Source organism: Protopterus annectens, chromosome 11.part0 (genome assembly GCF_019279795.1).
Source record: "Protopterus annectens isolate FY-2018-M chromosome 11.part0, PAN1.0, whole genome shotgun sequence".
NCBI classification, from domain to species: domain Eukaryota; kingdom Metazoa; phylum Chordata; order Ceratodontiformes; family Protopteridae; genus Protopterus; species Protopterus annectens.
The window spans coordinates 1,091,696,745-1,091,716,835 of record NC_056745.1 but is presented as its reverse complement, the minus strand read 5'-3'; positions in this window follow the sequence as shown (position 1 = coordinate 1,091,716,835).

The following is a 20,091-nucleotide window of genomic DNA, read 5'->3' as shown; positions in this document are numbered from 1 at the left end:
ATCAGTAACAGATGTGCATATAAAATGGGCTTGGTTTAGACAAACACAGACAACTTGATCCTCATGTAATGTTCATCACTGAAGAAGTCTAAAGGGGGGGGCTCAAACATAATTCCACTGACTCAAAAATGTTCTCCCTTGGCACATCTTCAAAAGACGGTCCTGTAAAAATACAAACAAATAACTACGTCACCCCGATGTCAACTAAATTTAGAAAGATTAAAAGAGATGATGTTTCGGACGATTTCTATTCCCTCAAACCTATTCTACCTTCTCAAAAACTACATCACTCACAATGTCATACAATACCAATGTAAACAGTACCTCTACAGGGTATAATTCTTGTATTTCTGGGCACAGCATTGGTATCTGACAGACCTGTGGGAGAAATGTTTGTTAGCACTACCTAATTGTTGCCACACACAGTACCAGATTCCACATTACTATTATGCACATACATCTCACTCTGTTACTGTACACACTCTAGCCACTGCTTGACAAGATGGGGGTATAAATTGGACATACCTGGCTTCTTAATCTCTTAAGGTTTTGGGGAGTGGCTAGTGTGCCAGCTTTGTTCTCATAGATGTGTGTCAATCAGTTGCATTTCCTGTTTGCTGCCTATACATCTGGGATCATCCCACCGATTTCCCAGGGGGACAGGTTGACAGGCAACAGATATGGGCCACTTTACTGGACATTCTGGACATATCTGTACAGTTGTGGGGTATGATTCTGTATGCAGATTACTACCACTGGCAGGATTCAAACCATGGCTGTGTGTGCTAACAAAGCAACAGTTCACATCTCAGTTGCATGTGCTATTCAGGTTTTGTGCCTGCATTTTCCCTGTTTTCTGTCTATGTGTCTCTCAGTTATACTAAATGGCCTCTGGGGATTACACCAGTCATATACAGGCATTCCTACACATTCTATTTATGGTGCACAGTGTGGGTAATGCTTTATACAACAGTACTATTACATGATTGCAAATCTACATTACCATATGATACCAGAGTATACACATGAAGTCCAGCAGTTAGACCTTTATTGTCAGGCTAATACACTTTTATTTTCATACAAATTATATGAGACTCTTCCTGCCATATTCTTTGGTGTATGCAGTACTTGCCTTAAACAATAAAGGTTTTATACAGGCAATTTATTTACTAATACTTTTAGATTTATTTCCTATGACAGTACATGCGAGAGTATTACTGACCTACCTCACGTCACAACCTCTCCAGGCAACTTCAATGGCCCTCCTGGTTCGTGGCCCACTCACTTGTAGCTGTGGGGAACATAAGAGGAATATTTAGCCATACCTATCCATGATATACATGAGCTGGCAATTAATACACACATAGTGGGGTGATACTTACACACAGCTGGTACAGCCCCTGCCATCCTAGCCTCTTAGATCCACTGCTCCAAGAGGCCCCCCTTATGCCGCTTCAGGTTAGCATAGTGATGCCTGATGTGCTCACCAGTTTGGGGTATGCCAATGGCACTGGTGAGGTCATGGGCGAGACAGTCCCATGCTTCTGCCTTATATTGGGAACCCTGGTACTGGCCTTGCAGCAGTCTCTGGTCATGGCCTTTGACAAGGAGTCCTGCTGTGACTCTGGACTCCTGGATGCACCAGCTTTGGGCCCGAAAGTGCACACCCTCTCCCCTTCCTCACATAGTGCCTGCAAGGGAAGCTACAACTAGTTATGAGATGTATTCTCACCTCTTGGGTTTAAGTAGGGCTGATTTCCCACACTTTTTCATGATTGGCTAGTTTTGAAAAGGCTAGGCTATGGGCAAACCTGCTTACTTAAGGTTGGCATTGTTTAAAGGGATATAAGACTGGGCACATTGAGTTAGCTGGCCTACACATTGTTTACACTTCCTAACCTAGCCCCTGCAATGCTTAGCTTTGCTTACATTTGACTTTGCATTATATTTCCTTTTTGCCATTGATTTATTATTCATTACATCTTATATGTATGCCTGGTATCCGTGATTCGTGTGTATGTACACTGTATGGGATCCTTGTGTTTTATTGGGGACTTCAACACTCTTTTACAATTACCCTGACTTCTGAGCTTACTGCTGTACTGCAATTCACATATTTATGTTATATAGTGGGTTATGGAACATATGTCTGTATACTGATTCCTTTCACAGATTCAGTTTGAATTTACTATAGTGAAGACTTGTTTGCTGATACCTCATTCTTCTGTACTGCTGTGATGGCTTGGTTGTTAACTATTGTGGCTATAGTGTATAGGGCCCTGGATTCAAGACCTCCAAGGCTGTTTATTTTGTTTATGGGCAGAACAAGGGCCGTTGGATACAGAGTGATTAAAGCAATTTTGAGCATATGTAAGTGGGTTTGCAAGGGTTTGCGTGAGGGTAAGCAATGCTAACCTCTGGTTAATGATGCTTACAGAGAGTTAGCTTCAGAATTGCTTAACCTGTGTGAGCATTGCTTATCCCACGCAAACGAGCTTAAACTCACTTACTAGTGCTTAAATATGCTTACTACTGCTTATTGGTGCTTAAATCTGCTTACTAGTGCTTTATTCATTATGACACTGACACCTCTGCATTTACCGCAGTACTCCAGTTCACAAATATATGTTATTTAGTGGGTTATGCAACAAAAGAATTGGTCATAACATGCTTTGCCATGGAAAATGGAATGTGCTGCAGTGGGACTTGAACTGGGAATGCCTGCTCATAAGGCAAATGCTCTGCCCACTACACTATTGCTATGCTGCTTCATTTGCATATACCTTCCTTTTTATCCTCTTCAGCCATTTAAGCTGCATTAACCGTAGCTAAGTTATGGGCACACCCGCGCACCTATGGTTAGCTTTAATCGGATTTTCAAAAAAATAAAGAAATACAGGTTTGTTCATTTTATTTGTATTTACTTGCTGTTGTATACCAGGGGGAATGTTGGTGGGGCTATGCGGACACCTGTGAGCAGTCTCGCTCATTTCTTGGACCTTTCTGCTGTTCTTCATTGCAATGGCGTGCATATTCTGAAAGCTCTGCTCTCAGACTCACCCCCTGCACTCTTACACGCTTAAGATTAGGGGCTCAGGCAGCACGCCTCATTAATATGCATGGCACGCTGTTGTCCTGCTCCTAAACTGCCACCTCCATGCAGGACTAAGCTGACTAAGCTAGTCCTGCAGGGAAGAATAGTAAATCTGGGGCCAAGTATGCCTTTTGGTTACTTTGTGCTGCGGGGTCATACCTTTCACCTGTCCCTGATTTGACTCTAATTTTATCTCTGTCCCACTTCATCCCTCCTAAAGCTGGTGATTTTGGGAGAAAAGGCAATGAATTACACTTGATAAATAATGACAATGGTTACTGCTATAGACTTATTTTGCTTTAGAAAAAGGTTATTAACTGACATTCTCTTATTTTATCAATGTCTCAAGTTAATAGTACAGTACTTCCTTAAGGTTGCTATTGCTGGGGCCACTATAATAAGGAAGTACCAATAAATAAATAATCTAGATGAATAAAAAAAAAATACTCAAAACAATTTAAGTTTTTTGCTTGCTGCTGGACACCTTTTAGTTCCTCTAACATTCATATAAAGTTCCTGCATTTAATCAATGGTCTCCCTCTGAGCAAAATCTCCATTATTTTGAGAGTCATTAACTACCCATCAATACACTGCTGCACCTGTATTTTAGAAAGTAAGACATGCTCAAAAGTTTCTAGACATCATAAACAATAGTTCCCTGGAAGAGATTGTTAACAAGCCTACTACAGGCAAAATATTCCTGAACTGGTCCTTGTAAATAGAGCTTCTTCATGTTCTGTTCTTCTGGTCTCTCCTTCTAAAGTTAAGTGGGATCATAAATCTAGCAACATTCATTATTAGAAATTCTAATCCTGAAGAGAGCAATAATCCAGAATTCAAATATTTCAAACAAACAAATCTCGTTAAATTCTATGATGAAGTTTCAGTATTAACTTATTCCAGCCAACCCCAGACACTAACCCAGCATGAAACTACACAACAAATCTATGCATGCTTTTATTTGTATTTGTTTTCCTGGGCAGAACACTGATCTCCATGGACCTTTTTCAGACTAGGCCTGGCAGTGGTGTCTAGTTAAGTGACTTGCTCAGAGTCCCACTGTTAGGCGATGGAGGCTAAGGGAATAAAAACTTATACCACTGGACCACAAGAACAGTTTAACAGTTTATTTTATGTGTTTATTTATTTGTTTGTTTTCTGTGGTAAACCACTGATCTCATGGACCTTTTTCAGACTCAGCCTGGAAGTGAAGACTGGTTAAGTGACTTGCTCAGAGTCACATAGTTGGTCAATGGAAGCTGAAGGAATCAAGCTTTGCACCACTGGACCACAGGAAACATTAACCCTCTAAGTCAACTGCTAGAGACTTGGATAAATGTATACAATTGACAGTACCTACCAGAATTAAATATAATGGAAAGTTTACAAGGAAACAACCCTGGTGATCCACCAACATAAATAAATGCTATAATACAAAAAAAAAATGTGCAATCCCCAGCAGATCTAAAGACCCCCAAATCAAGGAAAACATTAGAACATTTTCTAAAAACTTAAAAAGAAGAACTATTAGGAATACTAAGGAAGCCTGGGAACTGAGGTTAGCATCAGAATCTAAGAACAACTACAAATCATTCTTTAGTTACATTACGAAACTTAGAAATAACATCCAACATTTCTCAGAAATTATTCATGATGGCACCTCTACTTTGACCCAGTAGACATTGACAAAATACTATATTATACCACACAATGAAGCAATAATCCAAAAAATGACTCAGCCAGTAAATCCAATAAATTTATTCTCGTAGTACTGAATATAGATTTCTCTTCTCCAGCGCCTCGGCATAAGCCTTTAACAGAGTATAATAAGAACCATTTCTCATTCCTTTTTATAGTAAAAACAGTTCTAATAAAACAATTAAAAAACAATTAATTATAACAACCATTTCCAATTAAGCTCTCTGTTTAACCCCTTAGAGTATAAGGTGTCAAATTTTAAAATAAGCAATGCTTCTTTCCATTGTAATTTATTCTTAAGGCACATATCTTTTTCACAATGCACTTTTTCCAAAACTGTGCCTATTAATTTATTTCCATCACTGTTATGATACTTTTTAAAGTGTAAGCCTAATGGGCTTTCCACCTTTTCATTTCTAATATTTCTCAGATGTTCTAAAAATCTAACACGAAAACTTCTTTTAGATTCTCCTATATAAAATAAATTACACTCACATTTGAGCACATAAACAATACCTTCTGTATTACAACTGCAACTATCATTCACACTAAATTTCTTTCCATTTATTCGATCAAAAGAATTCACTGTCTGGCTACATATACTGCAGTGTCCACATGCTTTAAAACCACAATCAGATATGCATTTGGTTAATCTTACAGCAGGAAAAATAAAATGAGCATGGACTAACATATCCTTAATACTCTTTCCACGCTTTTATGACACCATAGGTTTTTGAGGTATTAATTCTCCTAAAAGAGGATCTTGTATCAAATATTTCCAATAGAACATCATTATTTTAACTAGTTCCTCTGTATATATTCTGTACGTGGTCACAAAGAATATTTTTCCACTTGTTCATTATGTATATTTTTATCTGGTTTATCCCTATACTTTACTTGCTTATTAGTTTGATTTTTTAAACTCAGATTCTTTTTAGCTTGTTCTACATTTTCTATACTATAACCTCTTTTTATAAATTTACTACAGATTTGTTCAATTTCTAATTCCTTTTGTTGTCTATCACTGGTCAATCTTGAGATACGCAATAATTCATTGTAAGGAAGTTCTGATATTAGATGTGGTGGATGACAAGTAGTCCCATATATAAAATTATTAACACCCTCAAATTTATAATGGACTGATGTCACCACTTTATTATTTTTTACTTCCAAATTCACATCTAAAAATGTCACTTTATCTCCCCACTGAACTCCATCAAACTTTATACCAACATTATTACAGTCTAAATCCTGAATGAAGTTATATACACTTGAACTACCCCCTTCGCACAAAAAAATCAAATCATCTATATAACGATAATATTCTACCACATGATTTCTAAAAAAGCACATTCTATACAAAAATTCTATTTCAAAGTGACCCATAAATAAATTTGCATATACTGGAGCAAACACTGCTCCCATCGCTGTTCCCTTTATTTGTTGATATAAAATATCATTAAATTCAAAATAATTATTTTTAAGACAAAACTATATTAAATCAATTGTATAGTAGGTCAGTGGAGTATCACCCAGATGAAACTTAAGAGCTTCAACACCTAATTCATGTGTAATATTCGTATACAGTTTTTTAACATCTAATACTATCCAATACCTATTTTCATTCCACTGAATTCTGTCAACTTTCTCCAGGAAGTCAAAAGTGTCTCTGATGTAAGACGATAACTTCACAACCTTAGGTAGAAGTAGTTCATGTAACACAATTCCTATATTGTGAAGAAAATAATTACATGCAGACACTATTGGACGACCTGGAGGGTTACATCTATTTTTATGTAACTTAGGAAGACAATAAAATTTGGCCATAGTACATTTATCTATGGAAAATTTCTTCTCTATGTCCTTCTTTGTAAAGTAGCCCAGCCTGTACCCTTTGTATATTAATTCATTATATGCCAACAAAGCTGTTTCATATTCTTTCCATGCTGCAATTCTATATATTTCATCATTATTTAAGTTGTCCATACACATCTTGTAATACTGTTCTACAGTCATTACAACTAACTTATTGCCTTTATCTGAAGGCTTGAAAATAATGTCATTTCTGTATCTCATACTTTTCAATGCCTCCCATTCATTTTTAGTCAAATTATAAGAAACTTTTTTCTTTTGTTTAAAAATATCTTGCATAGAATAATTTACTACACTAGAAAAATGTTTCACTGTTTCATTAGTAAAAGGAGGTATATAACTACTTTTAATACTAATTTTATCAGTCGGCAATAAACAATAAGCATTCATAATTTCATCATTTTCAAAGAAAGAATCTCAAGAAAAAAATTCCATAGAAGTTGTTTCATTTAAAGAATCATTCATTTCAAAAGAATTCGTTACTTCTATATTACTTTCTTTGTGCCTTGAAAAAAAACATAATAGATGTAATTTTCTTACTAATTTAAAAACATCTATTTTAAATGAATGCATATTGGAAATAACAGTAGGAACAAATTTAATACCACAATTTAGTACTGCTATTTCAGTATCTGAAAAATGACAGCCAGTTAAATTAAAAACATATTGTTCATCTGGCTCACAATTAATATTATTAGTCTTAGAAAAATTAGTACCATCTTTTTCTTTTCCCCTATTGGTTCTGTTGTTGTTGTCTGCCCCACATCGTATCTGTTTGTCCCCTTTTCCGACCTCTCTCACTTGTATTGGGTCTGTTATGAAATTGTTCATACATATAATCACTTTTTGGGGCTGGGGGAAGTGAAGGAAAGTCTGCATTTTCATCCGACCACTCTCCTGAAGCTTCAGTTGCCTCCGACGAGGCAAACGAGACACCATGTTTTTTCTTTGCTACTTTTTTACCAAAAGACCCGCCCATATTCTTCTGATAGTTTTTATTGGAAAACACTGTCTCATTAGCATAGTCTCTAAGATCTCTCTGTAATTTGCGTATTTTTCTATCAATCAATGTTTCTGTCTTACTCAGTACCTTCTCATTCATATCTTTTAACACACCCTCAAACCTAGGGAAAGTCAGGGAATTACCCAGACTTGAACACAACTTAGCAATATCACTTTTAATCTGTTTTTGTTTTAACAGATCTCTTTCAACTAAAATAGCCACCTATTCTGTTGTACAGCGATGTGCTGCCATTGCCCATCTTTTGGCAAACTGCACATCTTCTACATTTTTTTCGTCAAAGGATGTAGAAGGATTCTTATAAGGTCTTAGTCCTTTTGGAGTAATATTTAACTCCAAATACATTTGCAGGCTAATAATATTATAATGTGTTGCATTTTCTTTATAAAGTAAACTTTCAAGTTTTTTAACAGTACCTTGTAATTCAGCTGAGATAGCTGTAGTATGATTCTGTCCTATAGTGGAAAAGGGCTTAACTGTTTGCTTTTGACATCCATCCAGCAACACTGTATCCCAGATCTTTTGCGACTCACCCAACTGGGATGCAGAATTCATACCCCTTTCAGGCAAACGTTCTCCCACCTGTAAGATATTTTGCTCAAATGTTCTCTGAGTAGTTTCTCCCAGATCCTCCCGAAAAATTCTGGGAGTTTGAAAAAAGGAATCACTGGCTATGCTGAAAATATATTATACCACACAATGAAGCAATAATCCAAAAAGCGACTCAGCCAGTAAATCTAATAAATTTATTTTCGTAGTACTGAATATAGATTTCTCTTCTCCAGCGCCTCGACATAAGCCTTTAACAGAGTATAACAAGAACCATTTCTCATTCCTTTTTATAGTAAAAACAGTTCTAATAAAACAATTAAAAAACAAGTAATTATAACAACCATTTCCAATTAAGCTCTCTGTTTAACCCCTTAGGGTATAAGGTGTCAAATTTTAAAATAAGCAATGCTTCTTTCCATTGTAATTTATTCTTAAGGCACATACCTTTTTCACAATGCACTTTTTCCAAAACTGTGCCTATTAATTTATTTCCATCACTGTTATGATACTTTTTAAAGTGTAAGCCTAATGGGCTTTCCACCTTTTCATTTCTAATATTTCTCAGATGTTCTAAAAATCCACTGGACCACAAGAAACAGTTTATCAGTTTATTTTATGTGTTTATTTATTTGTTTGTTTTCTGTGGTAAACCACTGATCTCATGGACCTTTTTCAGACTCAGCCTGGAAGTGAAGACTGGTTAAGTGACTTGCTTAGAGTCACATAGTTGGTCAATGGAAGCTGAAGGAATCAAGCCTTGCACCACTGGACCACAGGAAACATTAACCCTCTAAGTCAACTGCCAGAGACTTTGATAAATGTGTACAATTGACAGTACCCACCAGAATTAAATATAATGGAAAGTTTACAAGGAAACAACCCTGGTGATCCACCAACATAAATAAATGCTATAATACAAAAAAAAAAAAAAAAAAAAACGTGCAATCCCCAGCAGATCTAAAGACCCCCAAATCAAGGAAAACATTAGAACATTTTCTAAAAACTTAAAAAAAAGAACTATTAGTAATACTAAGGCAGCCTGGGAACTGAGGTTAGCATCAGAATCTAAGAACAACTACAAATCATTCTTTAGTTACATTACGAAACTTAGAAATAACATCCAACATTTCTCAGAAATTATTCATGATGGCACCTCTACTTTGACCCAGTAGACATTGACAAAATACTAGTTAGCAGCTTCAGTGCTTCCTTTAGTTTACTTCACTTTCCTTTAGTTCCTTCAGGAATGGCTATTCAAAGCCCATTTATTCCTGAAGACATAAGATACCCCCCATCATCACCAAGGATCATGTCTTAATGCTGTCCTCAAATGCTAAAAATACTTCCTCCACAGGTCCTGGTAATATGCCTGGCTGTTTAATAAACAGTTCTAAGCAAGCCCTTGCACAGTCAACCATTAAGCTGTTCAGTCTGAATTTATCCAAGCCTTCATCCCCTGAAATGTGGTACACAGCGGTGGTGATGTCACTTCACAATTGTGGGCTCACCATAGACCCCAAAATTACAGGCCATCAACCTGACAAATCTTTTGTGGCGCACATTATTACTGACCTGAGTAACTATGACATGAAAAATTCTTATCAGGCTAGACCCACAGTACTTTAACTTTGTTAAGGGTAAATCCTGTTTAATGAATCTGGTTAATTTCTTTGAAGATGCAACATAAGCTGTTGTCAGTGGCCATGCTGTACACAGAGCATACCTTGACCTGGCCAAAGTCTTTGAAACAATAAATAATACTATTAAAGTTAGTAAGTCAAGTACATTACAAACAGATCTCTAAGTGGATGGCTAGGAAACTGGCTAAGAAGTAGAATTCATACAAGTGCAGATAGCAGGTGTCTTATTAAAAACACTGAATGTGACCAGTGGTGTTCCGCTGGACTCTGTGCTGGCACCCCTTTTGTTAGTCATTTTCTTTTCTGACCTCCAGACCACAAACCAAGACCTCTGGCTTACCAAATTTATGAATAACAGCAAACTAGGAGTCATCGCCAAGTCACCCTCTGATAGCCAAGCCCTGCAGCAAGAACTTACACTTATAAACACCTAACAACAGGCATGAATTAAATACTAAAAAGTGTAATATAGTCACATTTGATAAACATTCCTCCCTTTAGTATACGACATTGGTAATACATCATTTCGAATTGAGAATGTTATTAGAGACCTTAGTACATGGGCTGAGAATTCTCTAATTACATAACAACAGTCAGGAAGTCCTTCAACATATTGTAGCTGATCAGTAAGGAGATGTCTTCTGGATCATTGCTCCATTATATTTACACTAGATTAGAACAATTATTGAATACAATGCCTACTTTGGGATGAACCTCACTATACACATCAGTTGACTAGAAATATCCCAGAGTCTCCTAACTAAGAAGATCTCAGGCTTATTTTTTTATTTTATTTTTATTTATTTTAAAAATAAAATAAAATAAAAAAAATAAAAATACACATCAGTTGACTAGAAATATCCCAGAATCTCCTAACTAAGAAGATCTCAGGATTAAAAAAATAATCTCTCAGAAAAGACTAGAAACACAGTCCCATGTTAAAGACTCCTGATTGGACATCCATGCCTTGCATTCTGAGTATTTGGGGTCCAGTAATAAAGGACCTTGTGTATCTGCAAAAATTGAAGAAGCCTACAAATACCAGAAAAAAGAAACTAAATCTTCACAAACAAATAAATAAAATAAGTTAGAGAGATAGATTAATCACACAGCTCTTTTGGAATAGACTCACACAATACATTAAGCAGTGTGATTCATGTGATTTATTATATTCTTTCAAATGGGAACTTGATGGGTATTCACATATTCACCCCAGCTTTTCTGGTCTGGCCCTGCTGAAGAGGAAAGATTCAATCTGAGAGTGGATAATAACAAATCATAAATGGTCACAAGCCTCAATTACCTTGCACTTCCTACAATCCTTCACAGTAAATTGCAGCTCTGAATTATAAATTGCATTTGTAGCATTTGTAACTTTACTATGATCATTTATTTATTCAAGTGGTAAGTCATTTTTGTAGTTCACAATAGAAGATGACAAAGTTTGAAATTCATATTAAAATTGTATGCTAATTGCATAGAAACTACATAAACAAAACTTTGTTAATTAAAGTGACATAATTTAAGAATATGCCGTGTAAATGTGAGTCACTGCACAAATAACTCATGCAGTGTGCTTCATGGACTTGCCTGCCTTAATTATAATACAAGTCTCAGATTCTGTACTTTTCAGCCATTTGTGATAAATATGAAATAAATGAAATGCCTGATGCAAGTTATAGTAATACTTAGGTAGTTACATCTAGATACAACTGATTTAAAGTGAAGTAAATGATTTGTTATGGATTCTGAGTTAATAAATGCATACATCCTATGTAATGGTCATGCGAATTGTGCTGAACGAAAATTGATTTTTTTCATTCTTGCAACAGTTTAATGACCTACCAAAAAATGCAGCATAACAGTCACAAAGGTGGAGTGTAAAAAAGAAGTTTAGTTTGTCAGAAATTAAACAATTTGAAAAAGAAGGAACAGACCATGTGTGAGGTGAAGGGCTTAGTGTGGGAATTCCAACAGAGGCAATATTGTAACATGATGAGCCAAAGAGTTCCCAGAAGATGGAGCAGGATGTAACTTTAAATTATATACAGATGAAATTTGTATGTCACAGGCAATGTCCTGGAGACTTGCACAAAAGTCGAGTTAGAACTGCACAGCAAGAAAAAGAGCAGGAATCAGTAAAAACTCTGACCCAGGTAATATTGCAACAGCAGTAACACCTTGAGAAGGATGCATCTGAAGACGATATGCAGACACGTGCAACAACTAAAATGCTCAGTGATACCTTACTGAAAGGATACAAGGCCTAAACAACATGTCCTACATGATCAACTGAAAGCCCTTTCATTATAATCAATATCCTACAGATTGCTAAGACGTGACCTGCGTCTGGCATACAGTGCATCCTCTAACCCAACCAATGGATTTACTACACATTAGCAAGTCAAATAGCATCAGAAATACTCACTCTATGGATCTAAACCTCTTATGCAAGGTCAACAGATTGGTTTAGAGGGACATGTATATTTGCATAGAATACTACTACTGTGGAATAGACTCCCCAGCCACATAAAACAACGTTTATCCTTGTCCATTTTCAAATGAAAATTAGATATATGGATGGAAAACAGAAAATTTACCCCAGGACTGCCCCTGATCTACTAATGGACAGAGGCAGATCCTAAATACTTTATCCTATGCATGGATCCCCTCAAAATGATCTATGGTATGATTCTAGTTATTTTAATTAAGGGTAATATGTAATTATTAACCATGGGATGGGTAAGACCAATTTAAAACCAAATAGGATAGGTTATTTTGAGCACAAAAAGGGAAACTGACTATGCTTAAAATGGCCTGCAAAGGCAGTTAGCTTAGTACTCAGCTATGAACCTATGATCTTATGTTGCAAAATGATGTTCTGGTACCTTCTATAGAAGACTTGCATGAAATTCCAGTTAGAATTGCACAAGGGAAAAAGCACAAACAGAGAGCAAAGAAGATGTTCTCAGTCCACAAAAAATATTTAAGGGAAGGCCTGCTTGATTAACTAGGGGTGGACAGACATATTAAGATAGATGAAAAAAAGAATAAAGAAAATACATAAGACCCAAAGTGTTATAAGACTGATGAAGTGTATACAGTAATCAGACCTATTCAGAGAAATTATGTGATATAACAGAAATATATAGGATATTTTACTGTGACAGATAAAATGTTACCACTAAAACATAGAGTAATAAAAGAAAGGAAGGAAAGTATTACAATGCCACAAGGTTGTATGGAGAATTCTGAAACAATGTAAAAGCAGTAGAAACATAAAACAAACAAAAAAAGATGAATTAAAAATTGGTACATTTTGGAGAAGCATTTATGAAGACTAAAAATGATGCTGAATGGGTAGAAAAATTAAAAGAAACAGTTATGAACTGAGATGAACTAACAGTTAGAGAAATTAAAACAGAGTTAAGAAAATCTCCTAAATGGACATCCTTAGGTCCATATGTAGCTTTTAACTACTGGCTACATAAACATTTAGCTCTAAGTAAAAATTACCTATATGCACATCCCAGACAGACACCAATCTGGGACAAACAAAACTTATCATCTTTAAGAGTGAACCTGCAAGCCATCCTAAGGACTACTGACCAATAATTTGCTTTCCAAGAATATATAAATTATATACTGAAATAGAAAGAGAGAGAGAGAGTTTACAGCCATCTAGAAAATTTACTATGTCAACAGAACAGAAAGGGAATAAAAGAAAGTCACATGGAACAAAGGACCATCAACTGGCAAATAAATCCATAATAGAGAGGAAGAATCTAAGTATGGCATGGATAGATTACAAAAAACAATGTAACAGTATGCCACATTCATGGATAATGGAATGCTTACAGATGTATAAGATACACCTTACACTGATCAATTATGTTGGAGTGACTATGAAACAATGACAAACTGCACTGCAAATAAGCCATGGCAGATGGCAAATTACTATTCCAGGGTTAAAAATTAAAAGAGGGATATTGCAGGGTGATTATTTTTGTATATATTGTTGTTTTGTCTTGCTCTTAGTCCATTAACCTGTTTACTTAAGAGATTTGGCCATGTTTACAACTTAACTTCCAGAAATCAACTTTGCTTAATGATGACATTACATCTACTTTTCATGGATGATTTAAAATAATGTCGTTCATCAGATGATGATCTAAAAGCATAACTTCAGATGGTGAAAACATCCTGAAATGATGGAGGAATGGCATTTGGTCTTGATAAATATGCAAATGCAACATTTGTAACACAAATGATGTAGTACCAAGAAGATATCAATGTAGGTAAGAAATGTGATATAAAGGAACTTAAACAGGTGGGAGTATATACATATTTGGGAACCGATGAAGGAAAAGCAATAAAGCATGAACAAATGAGAACAATGCTTAGTAAGAAATAGTTTAGAAGACTAAAGGCAATATTGCAAACTATTTTGACTTTTAAAAAATAATTTCACCTTTTAAATCAATTTGTTCTTCCTGTTCTAACATACAACCTTGTGTAATCAGTTGGTTCCAAAAAGCATTGACTTAGTTGGACAAGAAAAGAAGAGAAATGTTCATGTTTACCAAGATATAAAAAAGTGCACTAACTCCTCCTGAATCTCTTGTATATCACTCTGTCTGAAGGAGATATGGGCCTTCTCAAAACTGACTACATGTATAGGTTTACAGTTGTGAGTGAGATGGGCAAGGCCAGTCTATAACCAAATGGGATAGGTTATTTCAAACACAAAAAGGGAAATTGGCTAGGCTTAAAATGTCCCATAAAGGCAGCTAGCCTACTACCTATGAACCTATGAAGCTATGAACCTCTAAATGTTTGCTGTCCTTATCAGATCCAATCACAGTGAAATTTCTAAAGTGTTAAGAGAAGAAACCTAAGATGACATCTTTGCTTAGCTTAGCAGAAGCATTTTGGAAAGCAATGTGAATGGAAATCAACCAGAAGTAGACCATAATCAGATAGAGACTCAATTTGCAAAAAAAAAATAATAATAATAAAAAAAATATATATAAAGAAAATGACCAGAAGAAAGGGAAAGAAAGCTGGAAAGCCCATTAATAAAGTGGCAGGTATAGAAAACTCATAATGCAACCACATGTTGACCAAGATTTGATGCAGGAAGGGTTAAAGAGAGGTTGATGTAAACCAAAAAATGAAATGCTAACAATGTTGGACCAAGATAGTGGCTATGTACTCATTGGTTTAGAACGTCCCTTAAAAGTATGACACTTAGAGAGAGACAAATGCAGCTTCTGTAAAACAGAAATGGAAACAGTTGCACATCCAGCTGGTGGGTGTGAGATACTCATGGGTTAGACTCTGTATACTGAATGGCACAATAATGAGGAAAGACTGTTGTATTGGGTATTCTGCAAATGCTACATTATAGAAGCAGCTGAGAAGCAGTGGAAACCTGAACCGCAATGCATTATTGAAAACAATGACGTTAGCATCACATGAGATCACACAATATTAACAATTGAGAACATAGCTGCAAGAAAACCTGATATCAAGATGAAAGACAAAAGTAATGTTAAACATTGAAATTGCTATACCCATTGATTACAGTGGCTTATGTACTGAAACACATAACGTCTCAAAATACCAGGATTTTTGCAAGCAGAAATGAGCGCAATGTGGAAGAAAGATACAGATACAGTTTGAATAGTAGTAGGACCAACAGGACAAATAAAACGATTATACAATTGTAATTAAATATGCTATAAATGTAACCCCAAATGAACTGCAGAAGGAGACAATTCTGGGTACATTGTGGATGCTGAGAAAAGTATTCATGACAAACATCATTGACATAATCTGAAGAAAAATAATTTTATGAATTCTAATCATACCCTGACTCAAGTTTGAGGTCCATTCCCATCAAGGTATTAGAAATCCAATACATTTGAAGGAATCAAACAAGACACAACAGCAATGTATAACATCAGCATGCCAGGAATAAAGCTTATGTACAAGCCCTTGTGTACCAGTCAGCATATGTGATGCTGCAGTCTCTGACTGCAGTGTGCTCATCCTTCCTGGGCTACCAAAACTGGTCAGAGTTGGGGAGGTAATTCAGTGTGAATCCAAACTTCCCAGTACTATTTACTTCCTTCAGGCAGTATTGGGAAAAGGATTTACGTCACAAAATAGAGTCAAGATGAAGGATGCTGGGAACCATAAGAAAATAAATAAATGCATTTTAAGTCACCATAGCATATATCCAGTCCAATTTTAAAATCTTCTGATGATGAATCTCAAAGTCAAAAGAAGCATATTCCATAAAGAAGAAGTTATCATAAGATTCTTGGAGGAATTGTTTTTCATCCCAGCCACTTCAGATTCTGCAGGAATATTGATGATTCTACTGGACATCACATTCACTTGTGCTTTAAGAGGAAAACATCATGTTTAAAAATATCATGATTAAATAACCAAAGCTGCAACACTTTGATATCTTCTCCAGGAAAATCATTAACAGGAGGTGAGACAAGACATGTCCTTGGCAGAGTTGTGTGACATCCTTAAGTGCATTTAATTTAATGTTAAGAATAAGGATGCATTCTTTTTCTGAAATGTAAGCATCAAGTGACACTTCATAGCAGTTCAGGGACCCCATTCTTTTCCTCCTGTGCTTAGCCACTAGAAGAAGTATCTATTTCATCCTCCTACCATAGGCTTTTCATAGAGATGTTGAGAAGTAGAATCCCTCTGTAACTAGAACACACCCTGTTGTCATAATTTTCAATAATGGAGACAACCTCCCAAGTCTGCCAATATACATTTATGGTTCCTGTCTTCCTTGTGACTTTGAAAAAAGTGCATTAACCATGACATCCCAGCAAAGTCCAGTATCTTCAGTCTTCTCAGAAAGATATCATGCACCTTCCTCCACTGCATTGCTGCAAAGGAACTGCTTAATTACAACATTGGCCACATCTACATATATGAACCCAGTCTCAAAAGTTGCTTTTGTAATTACTTCCTTGTAGCAGGGCATGTTGACTGGATTATGTCCTCAAAGTGTAACTTCAACCTTTGACAGTCTCCATACTTACAATCTGCATTTTTTCCATGCTTGCTGAGAACAGCCTGGCCAGTATTTCATTATATTTTATCTCACTGATGATATGCAAGAATCTTTCTGAGGGCATTTGAAAGTCATTCTTCATTGTCTTGTAAAATGTATTGAATTCCTAGGCCCTTACTTTATTAAATGCCATGGTGACCACCTTTCTGATATGTTGCTACCTCTCAGATCAAGATACAACCTTGATAATATTGCATCTAATACTTTTTCTTTAAACTTTCTTTCTGGCTGCCCATCATTACAAGAACCTTTCACCTCCTGAACAAAACTCTTTTTATTATCTTTTTTACTAAGATTTGGACTTAATGGCCCCAGTCTGTGTAGGTATATGTTAGGCATTTTTCTGGATCTTGTAGTTGAAATAAGTCAATACTGAAGCATCTGCTAGGAGACTTCTGCATAACTTAATGGCATACTGGAGTTTCATAGGTTTGTCTATCTACTATTCCAGTTGTCTGACCCAACACATTACAAAGTGATGAACAGTTGACACGTCAGCACCTCTCTTGAATCATTTCTCCAGAACCTACTATATCATCCATTGACATGAGTAAAGAGACAATCATTAGTTGGTTGAAGGTGTTCTGTTAGCTAGTACACACACAAGCAGTCTTGTATTTAAACAAGGTGCTTGTTATGACGTCTATGTTATGTTATCGAACGATGAAAAGAGAGAACGATCTTTCATCGAACTGTAAAAGTCAATAGCACTAAACAGCGAAGGCACAGAACATCGATTTTTTTCCTAGGGAAAAAATCAGTGGGCCATCTTCTCGACTTTGCCATTTCCTCCACTATGGTGTGATCTTTGAGTTGGTATATTTAAGTAGGGGGTGTGGGAGGCACAGCTCCCAAAATTTGGGGGTGGAGGATGAAGCCCCCCAATTTATTTTGTGTTTGAATTTTTTTTTTTTTTTGGCCAAGCAGTGATTTTTTTCCCTGGAGAAAAAAAAATTGCTGTTCTCTGTCTTCACTGTTTAATGATGTCGACCTTTCAAGTTCGATGAAGGAGCATTCGCTCTTTTCCTCATTTGATAATGTCACATAGACCCTTTGTTATGGAGCATCCATGAATATCAAAGAAGTCCAATAGCAATTCTCCACTCATTTTCAACTTAGGCAAACTATTCCTCTTAAAGCTGCCCTCAGGTATCCCTGTTATCCCTAGGGTATTTGTTGTTGTCTCTCAGTAGGATTATAGAGTAATTAGATGTTGACTTGCTTAGCATCAAATTTATGATCTCCAAGATGATTACATGCTCTGAATAGCTGCCCTCAGGTATCCCTGTCATCCCTAAGGTATTTGTTGATGTCTCTCAGTAGGATTATAGAGTAATTAGATGTTGACTTGTTGAGCATCAAATTTATGATCTCCAAGATGATTACATGCTCTGAATTGCTGCCCTCAGGTATCCCTGTCATCCCTAAGATATTTGTTGATGTCTCTCAGTAGGATTATAGAGTAATTAGATGTTGACTTGTTGAGCATCAAATTTATGATCTCCAAGATGATTACATGCTCTGAATAGCTGTTAGGTGCATATATGCTAACAGCAGAAACAGCTTTCTTTTATGCAACCTATAATTGCAGTCTGGTAATCCTCTTGCTTTCTAGCACAAACTACAACTATGCTAGTGGTCTTTTCAGCATCTGTTAAATTGCAGGAGAGAGATCACCATCACCTAAGAAGTAGTATTTGAAAAACAAAGTTACACATAAAAGTAAGACATTAAAACTAGCTGAGACTTTTCAACCTTCTCCACAAACTCTAACTTCCACCTCAGTAGTCATATGACATTCCTTGGTGTAAGAGCCAGTTTTCCAGTTTTCTGGAGGAGTCTACATGCCAACATGATCCATAACACATATGTGCCTTGCAGAATTACCTCTGGAAATCCGGACTGCAGGAAACACAGGAAGAACATTCCAAAGCTTTATCTTTATGTTGGCTCAATTAAAGAATCAGAACATCACCCCGGGCATTGAGACCCTTGCCAGAAGCCAGGTCTGAAGATGGTATTTACAGTGGGCACATGATGGCTGGGTAAACCATAAAGCTCAGTTGGTCTCAACCCTTCAAAACAAATTTTTGGTACCATTTTTTAGACTCATCACACATACAGGGTAAACAGCCAGGGTTCAGGCACAATGCTTTTTAAGTGGCAGGTAAGAAGAGGACAGATAAAGAGTGTGACCTGGATCATCAGAAGCCAGAGGTAGAAACCTGTGTTGATCAGTGACCAAACTTTTTATACTATGAATTATACTAACGTTTGTGATGCTTAGTTTCACTTGCTTATATATAGATGTCCCAGCATAAAGTGTATTTGTGTATGATCAACTAGTGTTGCTCAATAAATGCAGATGGTCAACTGTGGAAGATCAATAGTCCACAGGATAGGGGGATATTCCCATTCCCTGGAGATTGGGCAATCTTGAAGTTAGTATGTATACAATTAGCAGGGGGTGTGAGGGGATGAGCCCTTTACTTTTGCTTGCATGTTCTGAGGATTAATCTTAGAGCATGTGCTGCAATGTGTCAATTCGTTTTTGTCAGCATAAGTGTGGCAACATAAAGTACATTGAAATTTCCATGGATCGATATTGACTTTTAGTAGTATATATATATATATATATATATATATATATATATATATATATATATATATATATATATATATGGTTCTACCGGAGATAGTCGACAGCGGAGAACACCGACAAGCGAATTGCGAGCGCCAGAAGATCGACAATGCAGAAGACCGACGAGATGGATGAAAACACCGACGCCGAGGATGCCGACATGGGAAAAGGCTGTGTAAGATGCGGTAGTGACGGACGTTAGGGTGCGAGTAAGGTAAGTGTGGATATTGACGGTCTGTGGGGATAGGGGTGGGTTAAGTGAGTTAGGGTCAGTGCGCGGGTTAGGTAAGTGTGCGGTAGTGAAAGTCTTTGGGTTAGGGGCGGGTTAAGTGAGTTAGGGTTAGGGCGCGGGTTGGGTAAGTGTGCGGTAGTGAAAGTCTTTGGGTTAGGGGCGGGTTAAGTGAGTTAGGGTTAGGGTGCCGGTTATCTGAGTGTGCGATAGTGACGGACCTTAGGGTTAGG